Raw genomic sequence first — 14,468 nt, 5'->3', positions numbered from 1 at the left:
AGCGATTTGTAACTTTCATGTTAATTTTTCATCTTTGTAGAATTACAAATTACAGAATGTTGTAAAAATGTTTTTAATATTACAAAAATTCATGTTTCTGATTTTAAGCACATGCTAAGTGAGAGGATATTGAAAAGAGAAAGGAAGATTTCCATGAACCACTTTAATTTTTTTCTCTGTGTTACTTGAAACTATTTTTAAGATGATTTTATAAAACTCAGAAATGCAAATATCAATATAAAAGACCTATAGAGAATCTGGGCTTTAGTATCAAGGTTTTGTGAATTTAAAAGTTATACTTGTGTTGCGATCAGGGATGTCTGTAACATGCAACAGATGACATTTTTGATGAATTCTCACTTTAAGAATTCAGAACGTTTCCAGAAAACTCTAATGTATTGAAAATAAAGTTCAAAAGTGAAGAAGGTTAAACATATCTTTAGCTTTCTTTCTGCATGGAAAATGAGCTATTACCAGAGTAAGTAAAGTTAGTGGTCATGTTAGTTCTATTTGGAATAAAGCCATAAAAATCAGACAGTACAAGAACACCTTGCATTATAGGGGGGCTGGACATTTTTATTTTGCTTTCTAATTTCAGCTACATATAAATTCTTTGATGCAATGGAAGAAGTAATATGCTTCCCCCAACTTTCTGTAACATAACAGCTCCTGGTGGGAGACGTTGAGAATTTTATTTTGCTTTGGAGGTGAATCGTGGGAACTATGGCACTGCTTGAAAATCTTGCAATAACCTCTGTGATGAAGAATTAGTACAAAATAAACAAATACATCTCTGGTCATTCCATCTTGTTTTCTAGAATAACTTAGTCGACAATTTTTTTCATCATACAGGTTTTATGAATGCATGCTAACTCTGATAGCAATAACTATACACTTGCTAAGGTGCAGACTTGGACCTGGCTATTTCTGGGTAGGTCCATTCCCTGGAGAAGGATATCATGCTTGGTAAAGTGGAGGGTCAACAATAAAAGGGAAGGCTCTCAATGAGATGGATAGGTACAGTGGCTGCAACAATGAGCTCAGTTATAGCAAGGACTGTGAGGCTGCACAGGACCGAGCAGTGTTTTGATCTGTTGTACATGGGGTTGCTAGGAGTTGGACCAACTCAACAACACCTAACAATAACAACAACAATAACATAGGATGTACTACATATAGGCACTCCACAAGGCAAAGAATGACCCAGCTCCAATTGGATAGCAGAAAGAAAGCTCTGATACTGATACAAATTTAAAAGGAAAATGATGGACATTTAAGTGTGTTCTGAAGCTAAGTTATCCCTTAAAATAATAATGTTGATTCATCAGAAGATACTTATGTGTCTGGGGTAAGAAAGTAGAAAAGAGGCATTGTCTGACTTTATAGTGAGGGACACTGATGCAACAGGATGAAGTATCCTATGGAATACCACTGAGGCGGAGTCTTAATGGAAAAATTATTTTGATGCCTATTCTTAGGAGTTTTGCTTCTGAGTTCCACCAAAATTCTGTGTATCCTTTTGTTTTTCAAGACAATGTCTCTCAACATTATTCTTTCAGATTTCTTTCAATTCCTTATAATAATACTCTAATAATCTTTCATAGCTGAAGGTCACTTCAGTTGCATTTTTGCTGGGTGTTATTACTATCAAGTTTCACAAATTTATATGAACTAAATTTTTCACCTCTTTCAAACCTTATGAAAATCCTATAAGATAGATCAGATACATGCAATATATATATATGTATTTTTTTTTTAATTTTATTATTTTTAATTTGATTTTGGGGAAATTTTACAGAGCAAATTCACTTTCCATACAGCAGCTCACAGACACTTTGTCTCATGACATTGACTACAATTTTCTACAATGCAACAGCTTCCATTTCCTCCCTATAGTTACCTCTTCCCTGTGTCCTTCCTTTCCATGCACTCCTGCTCCCAGAGCTGTCTCCCTGTGCATACCCAGCCCTTCTATTCTCCCATTATTGATCTCTCCAAGGAGTGCATATACTTATTGTAAATGTTCAGCTCATACGCCTGTCTTTTATTTGACTGGAAGCCACAGGGGTGCGTTTAATTCCAAACCTGAAGGGCAGCTAAGGGCCATAGTCTCAGGGTTCCACCAGGCTCTATCAGACCAGCAAACCTGGTCCTTTTTTTTTTTTAATGATTTTGAGTTTTGTTCCACATTGCTCTCCCACTCTATCCAGGATCTCCTACAGAGATCATCCTCTGAGTGTTTGACAGTGGTAGCTGGGCACCATCTAGTTCTTCTGGTCTCATAGTCATATAGGCTGAGGATTGCATGGTGTACCAGTCACTTGGACAAATTATTTCCATGTGCCTTTGATTTTCTTCATTCTTCTTTGCTCTGGATGAGGAGAGAACCATCGTTGAATCCAGACGGCCACTTGCAAACTTTTAAGATCCCAGTCACTACTCATCAAAGTAGGATGTGGAACAATGCTTTTGTAGTGTGTTATGCCATTTGAGCTTGATGTCCCCTGTAACTATGTTCCTGAGCCCACAGGTCCAACTACTCACTCCTTCTGGGTAGCAGGCTTTGGCCAAAAAGTGACTACAAACTTGTCCTTTGTCAGCTCTACTATATACCTGGGAATTCATACAGACCATACAAATACACTCGTAGAAACATTTTCTGCCAACCATATATATATATGGTCTTGAGCATGTTCACCCCTATACAGGTACATGCTTTTTATCTCTATCTTATTTTAAATGAAGATATTGGAGTTGTTTAAGTTTCAGTGGTTCACACAAAGTTAGTGGGCCTAGGGCTAGTATAAAAAGAAATTGGATATTAAGGAAATCTTGCAGACATCATAGATAAACACACTAGTTCACATACTTCTGAATTCCCTGAATTAGGGAGTGGAAATTGTATAGGAGTATTGGGGCAAAGGTATTGCCCTTAAATTAGCGAGCTGCCTTGGGTACTATGTAATGGACCGCACATCATTTTGGCATATGCCTAAAGTCTTATGTCTCTACAGAGTAAAATACCCAGGGTATATGGGAACTATTAATAAAAACAGAAAATGTACTAGAATCAGATTTAAAATAATTTAGGTACATATTACGGATTTTTTTTTTTTTGGTATAATTAGTTACCAAGGAAAGTGAATGTGAAACTTAAATTCTTAGTAGAGAATTATTTTAGAAATAAAACTATCAAATACTCTGTCCCTTTACACACGGTATTCTGAGGCATTAAAACCAGATACTTGCAGCTCTGTTAAGATTTTTTTTTTTTTTTTTTTTCACAACTAACCCAAATTGCTGTAGGATTAGAGTTATTGCTTTTTAGATACTAAATAATGAACATCCCAGCAGGGCACTTTTGTGAGTTACATACGATGGCATAACCATACATCAAAGCAATTCAAGTTAAGAAACATGTATTACTTCTGGGACAGAACATTCTCTTAAGATTATAGATAAAGAACATTCTCTTAGAGAAGGAATAAAGGCTAACTTGACTTTGAGCAATGATGAAAATTTTCTTTTGAGGATTTAAAAACACCCTAGATTTTAGGCCCTCCTACACCATGCTTTCTCTTTTCTGGCATTTGGTCTTTCCTTCATTATTATTTTAATGACTTTGAGTACCTGTGTTTATATTTTAAGTTCTTCACACCTTTTTGGAAGGAGTTTGCTATAATCAGTCCTAAACCCACTGCCTTTGAGTCCTTTCCCACTCACAGTGACCCTGGAGGACAGAGTAGAACTGGCCCTCAGGGTTCTAAGGCTATAAATCTTGATGGAAGAAGACTGCCACATCTTTCTCCTGAGGAGATACTGGTGAGTTTGAACCACTGACTTTTCAGTTACCAGGCGAGCACTTAAACACTGCACCACCAGGGTCTCTGAAGTTTGCTATATAAGTATTTGTTATGAAGAGATAAAATAGCTAGAGATCTGATAGTTATCAGCCATATTGTGAACAAAATGGCATTTACCACTATTAATGAGTGTGTAATGAGGAGCTATTGAAAGGGAATGAAAAAGAAGAACATTCAAATACTTAAAATTATATTTCTTAAACTAAATTCAAAGGATATTATTTTTCTCTAAGCAGATAAAATACACATCTATAAAAGTGATCACTTCTGATAACAACCTTGTTACCCAAAAAAGCAAACCAAACTCACTACCATTGAGTTGATTCTGACTCATAGTGACCTCATTGGATTTCTGAAGCAATAAATCTTTATGGAAGTAGATTGCTCCATCTTCTGCCAAGCGGTTGGTGGGGTTGAACCTCCAACCTTCTGGTCAAAGCACTGCACCACCAGAGCTCCTTTAACAACCTTCCTAGTAGTAAATATTTTCTGAGAAGAGAAATCTCTTCTAATGAGGGCTTTATTTAATGACTGGGCAGTATTCAGGAGAGGAATATGAGGCTACAGACCATAAAATATGCACTGATTTATTTTCAGGAGTAAAATTGGGGTTACATTTAACAAGCAAAATAATTATGCACTTCTAAAGTTTTGTTACGAGCTCTCGTAGCATAGTGCCTAAGGCACTTGACTGCTAACCAGAAGGCTAGAGGTTCAAACCCACTAGCCACTCCTTGGAAGGAAGGTTGGGCAATCTACGTCCATAATGATACTACCTCGGAAACCCAAGGAGGGGTTGCTATGAGTAGGGTCCGACTCGACGACACATAACAACAACAACAACAAACTTTTGTTAACTCTTTTAACTTACCATTTAACTTGTTAAAATCGAAATTCAGTAAATGATTTTCTAATGGAGTTAGTAGAAAATGAACAATGTATTGCAGGATGTTTCGTCTGCAACCCTCTTTTTCACATTTTGGAACTACTCCTGATGGAAAAAAGACAAGTTGTTGTTGAGATGAGTCTGACTCATGTGACCCCACATATGTCAGAATAGAACTGTGCTCCAGAGGGTTTTTCATGGCTAATTTTTCAGAAATAGGTACCTTTGTGTAGACTCTGATTAGACGCTAACCTCCAACTTTTTTGTTAGCAGCTGAGCATGTTAATCATTTTGCGCTACCTAAGGACTCCAGAAAGAAGCTCTGGTAGCGTAGTGCTTAAAGCATTTGACTACTAACCAGAAGGTTGGCAGTTCAAACCCACCAGCCACTCTGCAGAAGGAAGACTGGGTAAACTACTTCCATAAAGATTTACTGCCTTGGAAACCCAAAGGGGGTTGCTATGAGTCAGAACCAATTTGATGGCAGTGAGTTTGGTTTTTGGTTTGAGGGACGCCAGATGGAGCTCTGGTAGTGCAGTCATTAAGTCATTTGTCTGCTAACCAAAAGTTTGGTGGTTCAAACTCACCAACTGCTCTGCAGAAGAAAGAAGAAGCATCTGCTTTTGTAAAGATTTCCAGCCTTGGAAACCCAACAGGGGTTGCTATGAGTTGGAATGGACTCAATGGCAATGAGTGAGTGAGGAACTTCAGATGGAGCGTTGATGAAAATCCAAATTCATTTATCTTTTCTTGCCCCACCCCAGCCTCCTGACAAAAGGGCAAATGTCCTAGCATCTTGTGTGACTTGTGTAGTATGGGGAAAGGAACAGGGATGCTGCCTGGCCAACAGGACAGTATTATCAGGTCCTACTCATATTTACTTTGTCACAGGCACAAATTATCTCAATCACTTGTGAGAAAAGCCTTCTTATTATCTATTCATATGAAGAAATTGAAACTGAGAGAGGATTAAATGACCCAAAACTCCTGTCTCTAAATCCATAGGGCCTCAGTTGACCATGCCCATTTTTTTTTTTTTTTTAATCAAAGCATAGAATGTTAAATAGCATGCTGTCAAAAATTGGGAGTGAGAAACTCTTTGGGACTTCTAAGTCCTTTTGCTTTGGTGCCCAACACTAAGATCATAGGCACTATTGTGTCTGAGGCCAGGGCCTTCAAATTCATTAGTGTAATTTTTCTAAACATGAATCTGACAAGATACAAAGTATTCCACTAAGTTGGGAAGGATTCGGGGGAGAAAAATGGATGGATAAAGAAGGTGGGTTTGTCATTGAAAATTCTTCCTCTACCCTCTGTACTTTTTGGTAAAACTGCCTGTGAACTCACAATCGCATGTATCTTTGAAACTATTCAGTGTTTTCCATTTGCTGCATATAAGCAGAGCCCAAAGCTTTAATGTCTGATTCAATTTTCTGCAGTCTATTCATGAATACTCTACATGACTGCAATAAATTATGAAGCCTCCAGCTTCATGTGAATGCTTGCATCTTAGGGTACCTTTTCTTACAGAGTAAAACTCATGGTGGGTCTGCATTGAAGTATGTTCTCTGTAATGTGTTTCCATTTAAAAGTGAAAGAACAGCTCTCATAAGATGAAAAGCTGTATATAATGATTTATACAGATATCTTGTAGTGGTGAATTATACTCATTATATGGTGTGTATATCCTTTATGTAGTAAAGCTCTCTTGTATGATATCACATGCTTTCTCATCAAACTGTTCATACTCATAATGTTTATTTCTGAGGCCATTCTATTGACATACCTTATCCTTGGTTGTACTTTCAAAAATTGTTGTCTTAAAAAGTGAATTTAGAGTACTTCTGGCCATAAGCTTTAAATATTCCCCTACAACTATTTAAGAAGTAAACGTGGTTTTAATTTTCTATAACTATTTATCTTTTAGTTGTACAGAGTATTTCCTGTGGGGAGTTTATAGTCATATCCAGGTAAAGAGGGTTCCAATGTTATATCAAAAAATAAACTTTGAAAAAAAAAAATAACAAAACTCATACAAAGTCGTGTTTTGAAGCTATTCATTTGACCTTCAGTGACAAAGCTTATGCCTTGCAAATTGATTAATACAGATACAATATCAAATCATTTTTCATACAATTTTTTAATGTTTGTTAAGTGCTGGAGCAGTATGTAAACAGAGTATTTGGCATTTTTATTAGGCTGCGGAACTCAGTCATTTCCTTTGCAACAACATCTCATAAACTATTTTGACAGTCTAATAAACTATAAAAAGCTGTGGTAAAAACTGGCTCTGAATGTTATAACCGTACAAAATGGAAAGAGCAAGAGAAAACATCTATCACCGGGATTATTATCACTGTTGCTATGGCAACCTGGTTGCAATGGCAATATCTCCACGGTTCTGCTGTTTGTTATCATCTTTCTTGATTTTACATCATTGAAATTGTAGTAATTACACTGTGCCTGATGAAAAATGCATGCTGTCATGGCAACTAAGTCAAATATTCTTAATCATTTCACCTCTTCAATCTAAAATGTAATTGTTTGTCAGTAAAATAGGTTATACAGAAGGCTTCTATGGACTTATGATTGCCTTAAGTGTTTTGCGAAAAATAGTGCTTTTAGGCTCAAGACCCTAAGCTAAACTAATAGCCTGAGATGGTAAACAATGACTCATTATAATAAGTAAGCAGCATTAATGGTAGAGTGACTTCTCCAGTGTGGTAAAATTATAAACCACAGTGACTGTAATATAGTGCTTAAAATCAGACACAAGAGAATATTTTCTATTGTCCTAATATCGTTAGCAAATTATTTGAACCAAATGTAATGTTCATTTTGATCTGTGCCACTTATATTTAACAAGTCAATGTCTTCTGAAATACTTTACAATAATTTCTTTACCTTATATGTAATTAAGTCACAAAGAAAAAGTCTTTTTTGAAAATAGGAAAAATAAATTAAGAAGATATAAAAGATTGCCTTTCTAATTCGAGCAGTTGGTTACAAGTCCAGCAACTATTCCTCAAGCTAATATATTTTGTGTAGTACTTTCAAAAGTACATGATTTTTGCCATATCTATCTATGTATCTGAGTAATATATGTGTCTTTTCTGAACAGAATAGAAGAATCAATATAAAGTTGTGCTATAAAATGCCAAATTTATCCTCCTGAGTGAGAATCTGTAAATAAACTATAAAATTTCAACAACATGGAAACTACAGTATTACACATTTTTATAATTATCTAAGGGTTCTTTTTCCTCAGAAAGATGGAAATTTTACTTGAGTAGGAAAAGAAAATTAAGTCAAAGAAATCTTCTGTTTTGTTGATAACAGAATTTTTATTGCTCAGTTCATGTTTCTCTTTTGTTTAAGTTTTGATGTAATGGTGTTACAAATGAAAACAGCAAAATAAATTATTTTATGCCTTTTTCAGTATTTATGAAATGTATAATTAGTGTCCCTTTCTAGTCATATCTTTAACTGAATACACTTTATATTTGGAAACATTGACTAAGCTAAGTGTTACATCCTCTAGGTTTTAATTCATGACAAAATTTTATTGCACATGGAAAATTATCAACTGCTATTTCAAACATATCTAACCAAGATTCTTCCTTCCATATACCTATATTTCTCTTTTTTGCTAGCATATGTCATTACTTTTACATGAGAAACAGATACTAGCTAGCTGTAATATGATTAATCCATTTCTGGCAAAAGCAAGAAGACGTGTTTGCTATTATAAAGTCTGATTTTATCAGCAGTGGAGGAGGGGTGGAGAAATGAAATCCAAGTATGTATTTTCAGAACTTGAGTACCAATGTGTTTATAACAATGATAGTAATTTGATTGTGATGGCTAATATTTGTTTCATCTTTAATGGATTTAATCATAAAATTCCCTTAACACTTATTCATTGCTTTTACATGAAAACAAAATATTGCACAAATAAAATGAATATAAAACACTAAAATGGAAAAAGACCTGTTATTAATAACAATTTAGCTAAGAATGGAATCATTTAATGAAAACATCAGCAAAACACATTTAAAGAAGAGACTGAACATGTTACTCATATCTCCCTATTGGCGGAAAAAATTATGCAGCTGGTGTCTATATCATGTGGTATTATATAGACAGAAAATAAGAAATGACGAATTTTTAAATAATTTATTATTAAAACTCTTGAAGTTCTTTAGAATGATAAATTAGTTAAAATATAATAGGAATAACTGTATTCAGCATAGAGATACCAAAACTGTAAGATACCTGTCTAAGATGATGGTCTCTGTTAATCTTAGCATAGACAATATTTTTTAATACCTTAATCAGTTCTCAAAACAATTACCTTAAATTCTAGCTTCATCAAGAATATGTCTGTAGGTATGAGGTGTCACAAATAATACCCAGACTTTAGTCAGATCTCTTGTCTTCACCCCCTACACTGAGGATACAATTAACAGGAATTAAAGATTATTGGGAAAAAAAAATGTAAAAAGGGGGAAAAATAAAAAACAAACAAACACGGCACTATATTAACTTAGGACCTTACTCTGGCTTTGCTTTCAGTTTCAGCCTTCTCTGATAACTACTTAATTCTTTTTTTTTTTTTTGAGTTGAAATTTTTATGAGAAACATATTGGCTTGCTTCATCCTTATTGGAACCAAAATTCCCACTTCCAGCCCTCAGTAGCTGCTGGTTGGACTCTGAATTGACTGTCCCGGTCCCTGGGATGCTGCTTCTCTTGGTCCTGTCTGTTCTGGCCAAGTGGTGATGGGGTCACCTAGAACCAAGCAGGATGCAAAGAACTAGCACTTCAGCAGGAAACTTGACTTTCATTTTTACCTCAAATATAAATTGTACATGAATGACCTACCTGCCAGGCACTGTCTTTGACACTGGGAGCTTTTTTCCCATATGCAAAGAAAACAGACCCAAATCTCTGTCCTTACGGCATTTATAGAATCCCTGGGTGGTACAAAGGGTTATTGTGCTTGGCTGCTAATCAAAAGATCATTCGAGTCTACCCAGAGGTGCCTGGGAGGAAAGACCTGGCAATCTACTTCTGAAAAATCAGTCCTGGAAAGCTCTGTGGAGCACAGTTCTACTCTGACATACATAAAGTCACCATGAGTCAGAGAAGACTCAATGGTAACCGCTTTATGGGACTTACATTGCAGCAGTGAACTCATTTTCCTTTGAAGGAGCTATGGCATGGCAGAACCAGTTTTTACATAACATGTACATATCCCTCTTTACCTAATAATGTTGGGGACCAATTCAGTTAAACAAAATTGTTTTGTAAACTGTGATGTGCTCTAGGACTATGAATGATTATTTTTAGTCAAGCTAATTTCTTCTCCCCTTCAGAAAGTTTTCCACTCTATTCTTCTCATTGTCAGTTGTGAGCATGGGGAATTCAAATTAATTTAAAGATTAGACTGAGTAAAACATAATTAGGAAGGTAAAGGTTCTGGGGGGAAAAGACAGGGCAGCAGAAAATGTGCTCCAGACATAAATATAAATGATGTTGGTATTCTCTGCCATTTTTACATTAGCTGTGTCACTGTTCCTCTTCCTTGGCATGGATAATCCAAAGCTGACTACTTAAATTACACAAAGAAATCCAACTGCCTCAGTGGTAAGGAAAATAACTTAAAGATATTAGAAGCAAATTCTGAAGACTTACTTGCATAAAAGTTAATTTTAAAAATTCTAATTCAATATGAGTTTCAATTTTGTGTTAAATAGACATATTTGACCAAGGAAATTCTATTCTGAAAATGTAAATGAACCCAAAATTTCGGCTGTGTCGCAGGCCTCAAGTACTCTCCAATTGTTTCTTTAAAATACGCAAATGAGGCAATGCCTTGTAGGATGCAATATTTAGAACCTGAATAATTTAGATCCTGTTGCTCAATCTACTACTCTCTGTGTATGTATGTATGTTTCAACAATTTTTTTGTGATGATAAATTTTGGGTATCTTTTGTCAGTCAAAAATCTCTGACACTTGGAGGTAAGTCCTAAAATTGAAGTTCTCTCTTTATAAACTCCAAAGGACTTTCTTTAGAATTCTGATTGGTCAACTTGTTTATTGCTCTTTTTTTTCCCCTCCCTCTGTGAAACTGGCTATTAAAATAGTATTAAAGAATACCATATTTGAAAGGATTTTATTTCTGGAAATCAGATTATTCACATTTCATATGGAATCTGCTCAAAAAGTTCAAGATAGAGAAACTTAGAGGAAAAAAAAACATATTGCTTTTGTGAATCACAAGTTAAATATTAAATATTTCTTACAGCCTCCAAGGCAATAATACTATTAAGGCATTGAAAATCTGAGCAACCTTTCTGTGCCACATTTAAACTTCATTGATGGAGCTTTCAGGTCAGAATGAAACTTCCTGATTCAGTAATGTGAATTTCCTTTCATTGTGTAACCTTCTTAGAACTGCCTGAAGGCTGGGGCCAATAATACTTCTAATAAACTACGAGCTTTTTAAATATATGGACTCAGTCCAGCATTTGAGCTAAGAAGGTTTGAAAAGACACAATCTTATTATTTCCTTTTTATTTTTCTACCCTATTTAGATACTGGAGCCTCAATGTAAGAACTAGAAAACTGGCCCATGACTTGAAAAACATGAATTTTAGACATTTTCTAAATTTTTTATGTAAAATTTCTAAATCAGAAGTCATAAATAGGCAAGCAGAATCAGTATTAGCATGTTTAATATCATTTTAAAATAAATTTCCATTAAATTAAAATGGCCAAGTTATTCAAGTTATGTCAATAGAACAGAAAAACATTATAACTTCATTTGGTAAAAACATTGGGTAAAAGAGAGAATCACATTTTGCAACATCACAGCTCACCTCCTAACCACTTACACGAGTTATATGAATACTTATCATGAATCAGAGAGGGAATTTAAAATAAAAGTTAAAAATTAAGTGAACCAAATTCATGTTAGCCACCTAGTACTGTATTTTTATTTAGAGGGAGCCTGAAATACTAATGGATTTCTTATTCTTGGTAGCTACTTGATTATATGGAAGATAGAAGTCAGAGCCTCAAAACTAGAGCATAACTGGGGAGAGCATAGAAGTGCGACCCAAAGCACCTTCTGGAAAAACAAAATGTCATTGCTCTGATACATGAAATTTCTTTCTAAAACAAAGAAACAAAAACATTTTCACTAGGTCAATGCTTTAAATCTTACCCAGGTCATGAGTGAATGAAAATTTATTGTGGACCAGTGATCTAAAACATAGGAAATAGATACTTAGATTAGGACCTCAGTTTACCTGTTATACTTTACAGACATTTGATCTTCTCAAGCTAGGCTCCTCAGAGTGAAAGCAAGGAATGGGCATGAAAGCAATGGTTTTCTTGAAAGACTATACATGTTCCAAAACTCTAAGTGAAATATTTAGTGTCTTGCCTTCCTCTCTGTACCCATTCTATAAATATCTTGAAGCATGTTGTTGTCTTTTAAGTAGAACTTTTCTGTTTTAAGTGACTAGAAACACAACCTAGACCAGCTTCAGCATGAAAATGGAATTTATTGGCAGGTTCCAGGCACAGCTGGCTTCAGAGCTCAACAATATTAGAGGACTTTATTTCTCTCCATCTTGCCTTTCAATCTCAGCTCTGCATAATGGTAAAAGGCTGCCAGCTTCAATCTCATTTCTTTTCCATTTCAACTCTTGTAGGAAAGAGTGAGACCCTTTAATGGACACTCTCATAAAAGCTCTGGGATTCATTCTGATTGTCTTCCTTCAGATGACTCAATCATTGGGGCAAGAAGAATACATAGTCCCCTCTGGTGGAGCCTGGTTGCAGGCTGTACCTGGGAGTGTGGGTGCTGAAGCCTCATAATGAATGTGAGCATTAAAAGCAGAGGAAGATCCCCTAAATGGAAATCAGGGGCTGTGGCTAGAAGAAGGAAAATACCAATGGGACAGGTACTTAACACATAACCACTACCATTATCCATCTACCATCTTCCTCATAACTTAAAAATGATTCTACTTGCTTTCCTCCTTTTTCAGTTCCTTACATTATCTGCAGCATATAGACTTCTCTCAGCAAAATACTAACTCCTGCTCTGTTATTGTATTCCGTAACTAATAATATTATGTATTTGGGTATCCCAATCTGTATTTTAATGCAGTGAGTTAACTGTAACAGAATGGGGCATAATAATGATGCCAGAGGAAGGAAAGGTAGCACACTTGGCAGCCCTTGAGTATGTAGGATTCTCAAAGGTAATAATAATAGAAGGACTGTGGGTAGCTTCAAATTACTTTTTCTTTCTAATTGGCAATTAGTTCTAATTAACTTTTAATTAATATTCAATGTTTTCTTTAACAAATGGAACCCTGATGAGATCACATCTGTTAATACCATTCAGTTTCTATTTTGGTATTCTACAAATTTCCATTATGACTACAGCAAGTGCAACTTCAGACAGAAAAGTGATCACCTTTTAGCTAGAATGAAAAAAGTAGTCTTCTTGAAAGCCATTGTACTTTAAATGTGATTTTGGCAAAAACTAAAATTTTATGAAATTGAATTTTACTCTACAGCCTTAAGGGAGTATCAGGAATTGGAAGTTACAGCCACTTTCTGTAGCCTCAATGAAAATTGTTTTCAAGTATTATAAACTGTATAAAAATCTTTTTATATAAGGTGATGAGAAGGTAGAATGTGGCACCTAGAAGGATGCAGAAAAATCTGTAGGCTTCTTCCAGTTGTTCTTGAGCTAAAGCTGAAGTCCAAGAGAATTTTTGGATCATCCATGAGATTTCTTACACAGAGAAATGTGCAGATATCTTACTTTATCAAGTTAAACTCTGCAAATAAACAAAAAATCTTTGTTGTCTTGCCATTAATATTCTTGGCTTCTTGAGTTCTGTTCCTTTCAGACTGTTTGTTGACATCATTCATATATACATATATACATACTCATACATACATTCACAGTATGAAATACATATTTCATACTTTGGCTTTTCAGTTCAGCTTTTGTACTTCGGATAATCATTATTATCTGTTTTTTTTTTTTTTTTTTGCATGCAAGCTTTTAGTAAATACTGTCCATGCATGTTTGGATTATCTCAATTCTACCTTTGCTGATTGGGATAATTTTTCAAAATGTGCTTCTGCAGAAACTCAGTATTAAATAAAACTGGAGCCATTGTTCATCATGATGTGTAGATTAAGTAGAATAAGTGGGGTCCATGGAGCAATTTCTCAATTTTTAGCAGAAGTTGGAGTGAACAAACCACAGCTCCTTCTGGCTAATTTTTGGTTTGGACATCCAATTTTATTCTCCTTAATGAACAGCCAAAATTCAGCTTTGGTTTAAAGAAGGAAGACTCAAATGGGCTAACTCTTCTTTGAAATGGTGGCTACAGAATTATAGTCTATGAAACTGACTTATCTGAAAGAGATATTGGCTCTTACAGAAGGTCATTAAGATGGCTGTATTTGAGTAAATGGGATGTAGTTTTTTTTTCTTTTCTGCTTGCAAATGAGTAGTAATTTGCCAAACCCCAAAATCCTTTTTCTATATTCCCCTTCTATTGCCTAGGATATTTTGAAAATATGAATAGTTTTTCTTTAGCAAACCAACCACCATAGATATTATAAAAAGATAAAATATTATAAATTGTCAAAAATAATACTTGTTTGTTTCTTGGGA

The sequence above is a fragment of the Orycteropus afer genome, unplaced genomic scaffold (assembly GCF_000298275.1).
Source record: "Orycteropus afer afer isolate SDZICR_OR568_19922 unplaced genomic scaffold, OryAfe1.0 scaffold00060, whole genome shotgun sequence".
Taxonomy (NCBI): domain Eukaryota; kingdom Metazoa; phylum Chordata; class Mammalia; order Tubulidentata; family Orycteropodidae; genus Orycteropus; species Orycteropus afer.
The sequence above is the reverse complement of the archived record's forward strand: the minus strand, read 5'-3'. Positions refer to the sequence as shown.